The sequence below is a fragment of the Zea mays genome, chromosome 1, assembly GCF_902167145.1.
Source record: "Zea mays cultivar B73 chromosome 1, Zm-B73-REFERENCE-NAM-5.0, whole genome shotgun sequence".
NCBI lineage: Eukaryota > Viridiplantae > Streptophyta > Magnoliopsida > Poales > Poaceae > Zea > Zea mays.
In genome coordinates, this window is record NC_050096.1 from 219,079,152 (window position 1) to 219,092,127 (window position 12,976).

Here is a 12,976-nt window from a genome sequence, read left to right on the forward strand (position 1 = left end):
AAAAGGGGAGGGGGTGGCTGAAAAAATCCCAAGGGATTAAGGGAGGGGCGGCTAGGGTTAGGGGAACTAGTGGGCCGGATCAAGAACCACGGCCCAACTCGTTCACACGTCAACCCCCGACCCCCCCTAGCGCATGAGTCTAACCAAAATTCTACTATTTTACTGGTGAATGCTTCCCCAAAAATTCCCAACCCCAAAAGCGTACCACCCGAAAGAAAGAAGGAAAAAAGAAACAAGGAAAGAATAAACTCCAACTTCTCTTCTTTGCAAACTGGGTATCACAGATTGTTATTGAAAACCGTCTCAAATAAATATACCTTTTGAGTCATTAAGATTGCAAGAATTGTCTTAGATTTTGGTTAGCATATTAGACACTTTTGTATATGAAACCATCTCAAATAAAGATATTATTAAAGTCGTCTACACTGTAAAGATTGTCTTAGATGTTAGTGTGGATATTAGACACTTCTAAATTTAAAACTATCTTCGTATGATATTTCTGATAAGACGTATTATAAAAAACGTAGTAAATAGTGATTTCGGCTTAGTTTGATGATATATATGACATAAATATAAAACTTATATATGCTACTTAATATAGATGTCAAAATAGACCCATATATGACCTAATCATTAATGTGTCATACAAGAGACCTAAATCATCATTTTGCTTTAATTTCTGTCATTTACTTACAGCTACAGGCATCCACCCTCGGTCTATATCCGAGGAAGTTACTGCGGATCGCGTCTCCCTACCTCACCTCAGTTTCTTAACCCATCACCAACCCTCTGGATCCTGATTATCCTCGTCGCCGCCCTCTTGGATCCTAGTCTCCTCCCACGCCCTGCACCCGCCCTCTCCAGCCAAGCCCTGCACCTGCTCCAGCCCCCACCATCAACGGCCACGGCACCGGCGACATTGCAGGGGCTGAGGTAGGGGTCATTTTTGCTGTTGTTGCCATGCGCGGCCGCCGTTGGGTGACCCGCCTGCGACGACGACGATGGAGACACGCAGTTGCTGCACCACTGCTACAGGTCCTCGAGCTACCGGGGGAGGAAGGTGCGCCATACCTAGTCCGAGTCGGCGGCACCGCTGCTACATGAGTCTCTACGACATCAAGAGCATCCTGGATAGCAGCGCTCTCCCCTTCGGCGGCACTGCCAAGTGCCTCAAGGAGACCGAGGCCGCCGCGTCCACACGAGATCATACCGGCGTGCTAAGCTATGACATCGGGGGTGACGCCCACAGTGCGGTCAGAGTTGGCACCCAGCGTTTGCTGCAGCGGAGTGAAGCACACGGGGCAGCCCTTGTGGAGATGGTCAGTCTACAAATCGGTGCACAGGGTGTTGGAGGTATGGCCCATACCGTATTTGATGAAATGCCTCTAAACAGCGGCGAGGAAGAAATTGCCCTGTTCTCTGGTTGTTATTCTGATTATTCAGTGTTCGATGAAATGCCACTTGGGGATGTGATTTGGGATGAGGAATATGGGCATCATGATTTCTTGGATCAGCTAGCACCAGATGCATATTACTTAGCTGCCAAGAGGACGCCCTATGACTCCGTCCCAATGAACTTATTCAATGACGTTGCAGTCTCTGCTCCCAAGTATGATGATCTGACTAATGTCAGGCAGGCCAAAGGAATTGTGCACTCTCATGGCCCGTTGCCATGCTCGCATCCATGGCCATGCCGAGGTAGACTTCTCCTCGTGACGTGGCTCTGGTTCGCAATGGTGGGCGGCGATGGTGACAGGGAACACCAGCAATAGTCGGTTGTGGCAGTCGCCGCCGCGTCACATAGCGCCGAGTTGGAGGGGCACATCACATGAATAGATCTGCGCAGTCTCGCATCATGGCAGTGTCGGCGGCCTCCCGGGCATGGCGACTCTCCCCAGTTGACCAGGCACCTCTTCGTCCTTTGGACCCGTACGCCTCCGCTTCCTCGGGCGTGTCCGCCGGCCATTTGGACGCCGTCAAACCGGTTGGCCGTGTCCGGGTAATCTCCGCGCCCCTCCTCCAAATGGCCAAACCCTACCTTGTTGTAGCTAGCCTACCCCTCCAGACACCATTGTCTTCCTGGTCAGTCCCGCCCACTACTCGTCTCATCAGGTAACACTTTGTATATGGCTGTCAACAAGGAAACTCTAGTCAGACTTTACATGCAAAGCTAGCCTTAACACAACTTTCTGCTCCGATAAGTTTAGCAACACATAAATGCTGACTACTTGTCTATGGATTTCAATTAACCCCTAATATGTATATATTTTTATTAACAAAGCGATGAAACTGTAAATTTCACTATGTGTAGACTACTCTTTTACCATACCCGTTCCATCATTCTGATATGTATATATTTTTATTAATAAAGCAAAGTTGTATATATTGCATTAAATGTGATTCAGGTGTCGATGATTGAAGCATACCTGCGAGCTAACAAAATGTTTGTGGACAAGCATGAGGTCTGCCTTTTAAATTTTACAGCACTTGGGTTCCATCCATCAATTCCTGATTTATAAGAAATTGACATATTTGCACTACTCATGGTGCCATGCAGCCTAAGACGGAACGAGTTTTCTCTTCATATCTGGAGCTGGACCTTAGTGAGGTGGAGCCTTGCGTTTTAGGCCCCAAAAGGTAGATATAGTGCTCCTCAGTTATGGTTTTCTCACTGTTGGACAATAACTATATATTTGTGCTAGTGCTAATGGGGACTTGGATCATTCTGTCCCTGTTTGATTTGCCATCTTGCAGTCCTCATGATCGTGTCCCTTTGAAGGAAATGAAGTCAGACTGGCATGCTTGCCTGGACAACGAAGTTGGTTTCAAGGTAATAAGCCCTTGCTTTTGTAGTCCATGATATTTCCCTTACAATTTTCTTTTAAAAAATAATGTTCGTGCATCTTAAATTTATTACATGGCAAACACTACTCCAGGGCTATGCGGTGCCAAAGGAACAACAAGGCAAAGTTGTGAAACTCGACTTCCATGGAAGGCCAGCTGAAATCAAGCATGGCAGTGTTGTTCTTGCAACAATATGTAGCTCCACAAACACATCAAATCCCATCGTCATGATTGGTGCTGGCCTTGTGGCAAAGAAAGCCTACGAATTGGGCCTTGAGGTTGGTTCAGTGTACATAATCTTTTGTTATTGTATTGATTAACTTCTCTTCTCTGTTTTCTTACATGTGGAACAACTCTTATATATATCGTCAGGTGAAGCCATGGGTAAAGACAAGCCTTACCCCTGGATCTGTGGTTGCTACCGAGTACTTGAAACATAGGTATATCTATAGTTTAGCCATCCAAACCTTGTTCTGTTAGTCCAAAATTGAGATGTGCCATGTCATCCGATGGCAATGAAGCAACTGTTTGTGGTTTCTCCATGCAGTGGCCTTCAAGATTATCTAAACCAGCAAGGGTTCCATGTCGCTGCGCATGGCTGTGCCACTTGTGTGGGCAACTCTGGTGACCTGGATGGATCTGTATCCGCTGCTATCACAGAAAATGTAGGGCATTATCGATGTTTTTTGTAGCTGCACACATAACAAGTTTTTTTTGAATTGATTATTTGGTAGCTTATGGTCTACTCTTGCACATACAGATATCGTTGTTGCTGCGGTACTGTCAGCCAACTGAAACTTCGAGGGGGCGTGTGAACCCTCTCACTCGGGCTAACTACCTTGCCTCGCCGCCTCTGGTTGTTGCCTATGCTCTTGCCGGTACTGTAAGTACTCCACGACACATTGTTGTTTCTTCTTCCACTTGGACTATTGCTTTGTGGCTGACACACACACTACGTACGGCAATCGCACAGGTTGACATTGACTTTGAGAAAGAGCCCATTGGAGTTGGAAAGGGTGCGAAGGAAGTTTTCTTGAGGGACATATGGCCTTCAAACCAAGAGATTGATGAGGTTGTGGAGTCCAGCGTGCAGACTCACTTGTTAATTCAAGAAAGTGTACGACTCCATCATGGAACTCAAATTTTGGTGGTTGCACTAGTGTGGAGACTTGAATTCATGTATACAGTTAGTTAGCCTCAACGTTAGCGCAAACAGTTGATGACCAAGTTTTTTAATTAGTATTTTAGTTTGGATGTATAGTACACTTATGTATGAGTTATTTGACAATGCTTATTTATGAGATATTGAATGACACTTGTCTATGTTATATTTGTCGGGGACCATAATTAGGGGTACCCTCAAGGCTCCTAATTCTCAGCTGGTAACCCCCATCAGCACAAAGCTGCAAAGGCCTGATGGGTGCGACTAAGTCAAGGATTGGTCCATTCGAGGGACCCGATCACGCCTCGCCCGAGCCCAGCCTCGGGCAAGGGCAGCCGACCCCGGAGGATCTACGTCTCGCCCGAGGCCCCCTCCAGCAAATGACACACCTTCGGCTCGCCCGAGGCCCAGTCTTCGCCAAGAAGCAACCTAGGCCAAATCGCCACGCCAACCGACCAAATCGCAGGAGCATTTAATGCAAAGGTGGCCTGACACCTTTATCCTGACGCGCGCCCTCCGGTCGACAGAGTCAAAGTGACCGCAGTCACTTCGCCGCTCCACTGACCGGTCTGACAAGAGGACAGCGTCGCCTGTGCCGCTCCGACTGATGTGCCACTCCACAGAGTGAGGCTGACAGCAGCCAAGTCCGGCCCTAGGCGCCATGGGAAACTCCGCTTCGCCCGACCCCAGGGCTCGGACTCAGGCTTAGCCCCGGAAGACGATGAACTCCGCTTTGCCCGACCCCAGGGCTCGGACTCGGGCTCAGCCCCGGAAGACGACGAACTCCGCTTCGCCCGACCCCAGGGCTCGGACTCGGGCTCAGCCCCGGAAGACGACGAACTCCGCTTCGCCCGACCCCAGGGCTCGGACTCGGGCTCAGCCCCGGAAGACGACGAACTCCGCTTTGCCCGACCCCAGGGCTCGGACTCGGGCTTAGTCCCGAAAGACGACGAACTCCGCTTCGCCCGACCCTAGGGCTCGGACTCAGCCCTGGCCTCAGCCGACGGTCTCCACCTCGCCCGCCCCAGGGGCTCGGACTCGACCTCGGCCTCGGAAGACAGACTCGACCTCGACCTCGGAGGAGCCTCCACATCACCCAACCCAGGGCACGGACCGACCACGTCAACAGGAGGCACCATCATTACCCTACCCCAAGCTGACTCAGGCTACGGGGAACAAGACCGGCGTCCCATCTGGCTCGCTCCGCCAGACAAGTAATGATGGCGCCCCGCACGCTCTATGACGACGGCGGCTCTCAGCCCCCTTACGGAAGCAAGAGGACGTCAGCAAGGACTCAACAGCCCCGACAGCTGTCATTCCGCCAGGCTCCAACGCTCCTCCGACGGCCACGACACCACACAAACCGGGTGCCAAAGCCTCTCCGGCTGCCACAATGGCATGTACTCAGGGCGCTAGCTCTCCTCCGCTAGACACGTTAGCACACTGCTACACCCCTCACTGTACACCTGGATCCTCTCCTTGCGCCTATAAAAGGAAGTACCAGGGCCCTCTTAGAGAGGGTTGGCCGCGTGGGGAAGGACGGGACAGGCGCTCGCGTGAGGCCGCTCGCTCCCTCCCGCGTGGAACGCTTGTAACCCCCTACTGCAAGCGCACCCGACCTGGGCGCGGGACAAACACGAAGGCCGCGGGATTTCCACCTCTCACGCCCGTCTCCCTCCGGCTGCCTTCCCCCCTTCGCGCTCCGTCTCGCGCCGACCCATCTGGGCTGGGGCACGCGGCGACAATTCACTCGTCATCCCAGGGACCCCCCGGTCTCGAAACGCCGACAGTTGGCGCGCCAGGTAGGGGCCTGCTGCGTGTCGATGAACAGCTTCCCGTCAAGCTCTAGATGGGCAGTCTCCAGCAACCTTTCCAGCCTGGGACGGTGCTCCGTTTCGGGAGTCTTGAGTTCATGTCCCTCGACGGCAGCTACGACATGATACTCCTTCCCCCGTCGTGCGACAACGACAATGGCGGCCGACAGCCCGCCCGCCAGCGGCGGAATCGATGACGTCTTCCCCGCGTGGTGGAAGAACAACATTCGAGCTCACCCCGTCCCCTCCCCCGCCGACGGAGGAGGAGGCGGGGCAACCAAGGCCAAGCAGGAGGCAGCACCTCGTCAGCTGTCAAGCGAGTCGACGGCGCCGGCACCCCAAACGGGGGGCATGTCGGGCATCGACCTCGTGTCTGAGACGAAGACGAGCGTCGTCTCCCCGCAACACGCCAATCCCAAGCAAACGGACGACGCCCGCACGCTCGCGAAAGGCTTGCTGGGCGTCTCCCTCGTACCTGAGACGACGGTGCAGTCAGTCCCTGACGTGACCTCGTCACCGCCTGTCGACCAAGAGGTACCCACCGATTCCCATCTCACGCCTTTTGGATTCAGCCTCGACCCGCCAAGCGACTTCGCTTTGGCGGACGCTCTCATAGAGGCGAGTCCAAACCCTCTGGGGTACCGTATGCGGTCACCCTGTGACCGGCTGACGGACGTCTCGACCTACGGGCCCTTGGGGTCCAAGGAAGATGACGAGACCGACCTCTGTTGGGATTTCTCTGGACTTGGTAACCCCAGTGCCATGCGGGACTTCATGACCGCATGCGACTACTGCCTTTCCGACTGTTCTGACGGTAGCTGCAGCCTCGGCGACGAGGACTGCGGCCCAAGTCGTGAATGTTTCCACGTCGATCTAGGGGGTCCTTCCGAAGGCAACCATCTTGGTATGCCGGAGAACGGTGATCTCCCTAGGCCTATGCCTCGCGTTGACATCCTATGGGAGCTAGCTGTGGTCCCCGTTCCGGCGGGGGTCATGACCCACAGCTCGAGCAAATCCGCGCGGTGTAGGCCAGGCTCGACGAGGGAGCAGGAACACTTGAGCCGATCCGCCGGGACGTCGGGCAGGAATGGGCGGGCCAACCTCCGGCCGAAGAAGTGCGTCATCTACCCCAGGGTATCCAGCACCGCATCGCCGACGATGTCAGGGTAAGGCCGCCACCCACTTCCGGTGGAGTCGGCCAGAACCTAGCTGCAGCGGCAATGCTTCTCCGCGCGATGCCGGAGCCATCAACCACCGAGGGGTGGCGAAGTCAGGGAGAGCTCAAGAATCTCCTGGAGGGCGCCGCGGTCCGACGGGCCGAAAGCTCCGCCTCCCGAAGGCAGGGGTACCCCTCGGAACATCGCGCCGCGACATCCCGATTCATGCGGGAAGCCTCGGTCCACACCGGGCGCACGCGCAACACAGCGCCTGCGGCCCCAGGTCGCCTCGGCAACGAGCACCATCACTGCAACCGTCGAGCCCACCTCGACGAGAGGGTGCGCCGAGGCTACCACCCCAGGCGTGGGGGACGCTACGACAGCGGGGAGGATCGGAGTCCCTCGCCCGAACCACCCGGTCCGCAGGCTTTCAGTCGCGCCATACGACGGGCGTCGTTCCCGACCCGGTTCCGAACCCTGACTACTATCACAAAGTACTCGGGGGAGACGAAACCGGAACTGTGGCTCGCGGACTACCGGCTGGCCTGCCAACTGGGTGGAACAGACGATGACAACCTCATCATCCGCAACCTCCCCCTGTTCCTCTCCGACATCGCTCGCGCCTGGTTGGAGCACCTGCCTCCAGGGCAGATCTCCAACTGGGACGACCTAGTCCAGGCCTTCGCCGGCAATTTCCAGGGCACGTACGTGCGCCCTGGGAACTCCTGGGATCTCCGGAGCTGCCAACAGCAGCCGGGAGAGTCTCTCCGGGACTACATCCGAAGATTCTCGAAGCAGCGCACCGAGCTGCCCAACATCACCGATTCAGATGTCATCGGCGCGTTCCTCGCCGGCACCACCTACCGCGACCTGGTGAGCAAGCTGGGTCGAAAGACCCCCACCAGGGCGAGCGAGCTGATGGACATCGCCACCAAGTTCGCCTCTGGCTAGGAGGCAGTTGGGGCTATCTTCCGGAAGGACAAGCAGCCCAGGGCTGCTCACCAGAAGATGCCCCCGAGGCGTCAACTCAGCGCGACGCCAAGAAGAAAGTCAAGAAGAAGTCGCAAGCGAAACGTGACGCCGCCGACGCGAACCTTGTCGCCGCCGCCGAGTACAAGAACCCTCGGAAACCCCCCGGAGGTGCCAACCTCTTCGACAAGATGCTCAAGGAGCCGTGCCCCTATCATCAGGGGCCCGTTAAGCACACCCTTGAGGAGTGCGCTATGCTTCGGTGTCACTTCCACAGGGCCGGGCCACCTGCGGAGGGTGGCAGGGCTCGCGACGACGACAAGAAGGAAGATCACCAGGCAGGAGAGTTCCCCGAGGTCCGCGACTGCTTCATGATCTACGGTGGGCAAGTGGCGAACGCCTCAGCTCGGCACCGCAAGCAAGAGCGTCGGGAGGTCTGTTCGGTAAAGGCGGCGGCGCCAGTCTACCTAGACTGGTCCGACAAGACCATCACCTTCGACCAAGCCGACCACCCCGACCGCGTGCCGAGCCCGGGGAAATACCCGCTCGTCGTCGACCCCGTCATCGGCGACGTCAGGCTCACCAAGGTCCTCATGGACGGAGGCAGCAGCCTCAACATCATCTACGCCGAGACCCTCGGGCTCCTGCGTGTTGATCTGTCCTCGGTCCGAGCAGGCGCTGCGCCTTTCCACGGGATCATCCCCGGGAAACACGTCCAGCCCCTCGGACAACTCGATCTTCCCGTCTGCTTTGGGACACCCTCCAACTTCCGAAGGGAGACCCTCACGTTCGAGGTGGTCGGGTTCCGAGGAACCTACCACGCAGTACTGGGGAGGCCATGCTACGCGAAGTTCATGGCCGTCCCCAACTACACCTACCTCAAGCTCAAGATGTCGGGCCCCAACGGGGTCATCACTGTCGGCCCCACATACCGACACGCGTTTGAATGCGACGTGGAGTGCGTGGAGTACGCCGAGGCCCTCGTCGAATCTGAGGCCCTCATCGCCGACCTGGAGAGCCTCTCGAAGGAGGTGCCAGACGTGAAGCGCCACGCCGGCAACTTCGAGCCAGCGGAGGCGGTTAAATCCGCCCCCCTCGACCCCAGCAGCGACGCCTCCAAGCAGATCCGGATCGGCTCCGAGCTCAATCCCAAATAGGAAGCAGTGCTCGTCGACTTTCTCCGCGCAAACGCCGATGTTTTCGCGTGGAGTCCCTCGGACATGCCCGACATACCGAGGGATGTCGCCGAGCACTCGCTGGACATCCGAGCTGGAGCCCGACCCGTGAAGCAGCCTCTGCGCCGATTCGATGAAGAAAAGCGCAGAGCCATAGGCGAGGAGATCCACAAGCTAATGGCGGCAGGGTTCATCAAAGAGGTATTCCATCCCGAATGGCTTGCCAACCCTGTGCTTGTGAGAAAGAAAGGGGGGAAATGGCGGATTTGTGTAGACTACACTGGTCTAAACAAAGCATGCCCGAAGGTTCCCTACCCTCTGCCTCGCATCGACCAAATTGTGGACTCCACTGCTGGGTGCGAAACCCTGTCTTTCCTCGATGCCTACTCAGGGTATCACCAAATCAGGATGAAAGAGTCCGACCAGCTCGCGACTTCTTTCATCACACCCTTCGGCATGTACTGCTATGTCACCATGCCGTTCGGCTTGAGGAATGCAGGTGCGACGTACCAACGGTGCATGAACCATGTGTTCGGCGAACACATTGGCCGGATGGTCGAGGCCTACGTCGATGACATCGTAGTCAAGACGAGGAAAGCCTCCGACCTCCTTTCCTACCTTGAAGTGACATTCCGATGTCTCAAGGCGAAAGGCGTGAAGCTTAATCCCGAGAAGTGTGTCTTCGGGGTTCCCCGAGGCATGCTCTTGGGGTTCATCATCTCCAAGCGGGGCATCGAGGCCAACCCGGAGAAGATCGCGACCATCACCGGCATGGGGCCCATCAAGGACTTGAAAGGCGTACAGAGAGTCACGGGATGCCTTGCGGCTCTGAGCCGCTTCATCTCGTGCCTCGGTGAAAGAGGTCTGCCTCTGTACCGCCTCTTAAGGAAGGTCGAGTGCTTCACTTGGACCCCTGAGGCCGAGGAAGCCCTCGAGAACCTGAAGGCGCTCCTTACAAACGCACCCATCTTGGTGCCTTCCGCTGCCGGAGAAGCCCTCTTGATCTACGTCGCCGCGACCACTCAGGTGGTTAGCGTCGCGATTGTGGTTGAGAGATGAGAAGAGGGGCATGCATTGCCCGTCCAGAGGCCAGTCTACTTCATCAGCGAGGTACTGTCCGAGACCAAGATCCGCTACCCACAAATCCAAAAGCTGCTGTACGCGGTAATCCTGACGCGGCAGAAGTTGCGGCACTACTTCGAGTCTCATCCGGTAACTGTGGTGTCATCCTTCCCCCTGGGGGAGATCATCCAGTGCCGAGAGGCCTCAGGTAGAATTGCAAAGTGGGCGGTGGAAATCATGAGCGAAGCGATCTCGTTCGCCCCTTGGAAGGCCATCAAGTCCCAGGTCTTGGCGGACTTCGTGGCTGAATGGGTCGACACCCAGCTCCCAACAATTCCAATCCAACCGGAACTCTGGACCATGTTCTTCGATGGGTCGCTGATGAAGACAGGAGCAAGCGCAGGCCTGCTCTTCATCTCGCCCCTCGGGAAGCACCTACACTACGTGCTACGCCTCCACTTCCCGGTGTCCAACAATGTGGCCGAGTACGAGGCTCTGGTCAACGGGTTGCGCATCGCCATCGAGCTAGGGGTCCGACGCCTCGACGCTCACGGTGACTCGCAACTCGTCATCGACCAAGTCATGAAGAACTCCCACTGCCGCGACCCGAAGATGGAAGCCTACTGCGATGAGGTTCGGCGCCTGGAAGACAAGTTCTACGGGCTCGAGCTCAACCACATCGCCCGACGCTACAACGAGACTGCGGACGAGCTGGCTAAAATAGCCTTGGGGTGAACAACGGTTCCCCCGGACGTCTTCTCCCGAGACCTGCATCAACCCTCCGTCAAGACCGACGACACGCCCGAGCCTGAGAAGGCCTCGGCTCAGTCCGAGGTACCTTCGGCACAGTCCGAGGTACCCTCGGCTCGGCCTGAGGTACCCTCGGCCCCCGAGGGTGAGGCACTACGCATCGAGGAGGAGCGAAGCGGGGTCACGCCTAATCGAAACTGGCAGACCCCGTACCTGCAATATCTCCACTGAGGAGAGCTACCCCTCGACCGAGCCGAAGCTCGGCGATTGGCGCGGCGCGCCAAGTCGTTTGTCTTGCTGGGGGACGGGAAGGAACTCTACCATCGCAGCCCCTCAGGCATCCTCCAACGATGCATTTCCATCGCCGAAGGCCAGGAGCTCCTACAAGAGATACACTTGGGGGCTTGCGGCCATCACGCAGCACCTCGAGCCCTTGTTGGAAACGCCTTCCGACAAGGTTTCTACTGGTCGACGGCGGTGGCCGACGCCACTAGAATTGTCCGCACCTGCGAAGGGTGTCAGTTCTACGCAAGGCAGACCCACCTGCCCGCTCAGGCCCTGCAGACGATACCCATCACCTGGCCTTTTGCTGTGTGGGGTCTGGACCTCGTCGGCCCCTTGCAAAAGGCACCCGGGGGCTACACGCACCTGTTGGTCGCCATCGACAAATTCTCCAAGTGGATCGAGGTCTGACCCCTAAACAACATCAGGTCCGAACAGGCGGTGGCGTTCTTCACCAACATCATCCATCGCTTTGGGGTCCCGAACTCCATCATCACAGACAATGGCACCCAGTTCACCGGTAGAAAGTTCCTGGACTTCTGCGAGGATCACCACATCCGGGTGGACTGGGCCGCCGTGGCTCACCCCATGACGAATGGGCAAGTAGAGCGTGCCAATGGCATGATTCTACAAGGACTCAAGCCTCGGATCTACAACGACCTCAACAAGTTCGGCAAGCGATGGATGAAGGAACTCCCCTCGGTGGTCTGGAGTCTGAGGACAACGCCGAGCCGAGCCACGGGCTTCACGCCGTTCTTTCTAGTCTATGGGGCCGAGGCCATCTTGCCCACAGACTTAGAACACGGTTCCCCGAGGACGAGGGCCTACGCCGACCAAAGTAACCAAGCTAATCGAGAAGACTCGCTGGACCAGCTCGAAGAGGCTCGGGACATGGCCTTACTACACTCGGCGCGGTACCAGCAGTCCCTGCGACGCTACCACGCCCGAGGGGTCCGGTCCCGAGACCTCCAGGTGGGCGACCTAGTGCTTCGGCTGTGACAAGACGCCCGAGGGCGGCACAAGCTCACGCCTCCCTGGGAAGGGCCGTTCGTCATCGCCAAAGTTCTGAAGCCCGGAACGTACAAGCTGGCCAACAGTCAAGGCGAGGTCTACAGCAACGCTTGGAACATCCAACAGCTACGTCGCTTCTACCCTTAAGATGCTTTCAAGTTGTTCGTATACCTCGTTCCCACGCAAAGTTTAGTCATCAAGGAAGGGTCAGCCTTGCCTCGGCAAAGCCCGACCCTCCGTCGGGGGCTAAAAGGGGGGGAACCCCCTCTGCGTCGAAATTTTCCTCAAAAAAATATCCTTTCTGCCAGAATGTCTTTCGTGCTTTTTGACTACTTCGAAAGCGGATCCTGAAAACGACGGAGTACACGTAAGCAGCCAAGGCTGACCGAGCCGAGGGACTCCTACGCCTCCGGGATACGGATACCTCACTCATCACCTTCTGCGATAAGTAACTCGCGTTCGGATAAGTGATTCCGCGGACCGAACAAGTCTTCACGCTCGAAAGCTCCTCTGCCGAAGCGATTCTTCGGGCCTTCTCGACTGTGTCGGTGACAAAACCCTATGGACGGGCAAGAGTGCGCGTAAGCGGCAAGGCCGACCGAGCCGAGGGATTCCTACGCCTCCGGGATACGGATACCTCACTCATCACCTTCCGTGAAAAGCAACTCTCGCCCGCACAGACAATTCTGTTACCGACGAAAAAGTCTAGATACTCGAAACAAGAGGAAAAGAAGCGCAGCTTTACAACAC

The 12,976-nt window shown here is 56.4% G+C and overlaps 2 pseudogenes across 2 annotated transcripts; both read left to right on the plus strand.

Annotated features, from left to right (window-relative positions):
- Positions 1 to 1,871: 1,871 nt before the first annotated feature.
- Positions 1,872 to 3,536, plus strand: LOC103645290 (putative aconitate hydratase, cytoplasmic; annotated as a pseudogene). Its single transcript, XR_004549280.2, has 6 exons — positions 1,872 to 2,462; positions 2,558 to 2,637; positions 2,755 to 2,830; positions 2,937 to 3,122; positions 3,217 to 3,284; positions 3,392 to 3,536. The product of XR_004549280.2 is annotated as a putative aconitate hydratase, cytoplasmic (transcript).
- A 68-nt stretch (positions 3,537 to 3,604) lies between these two features.
- LOC109943738 (uncharacterized) lies at positions 3,605 to 4,172 on the plus strand (annotated as a pseudogene). Its single transcript, XR_002266822.2, has 2 exons — positions 3,605 to 3,727; positions 3,818 to 4,172. The product of XR_002266822.2 is annotated as an uncharacterized protein (transcript).
- The last annotated feature ends 8,804 nt before the right edge of the window (positions 4,173 to 12,976 follow it).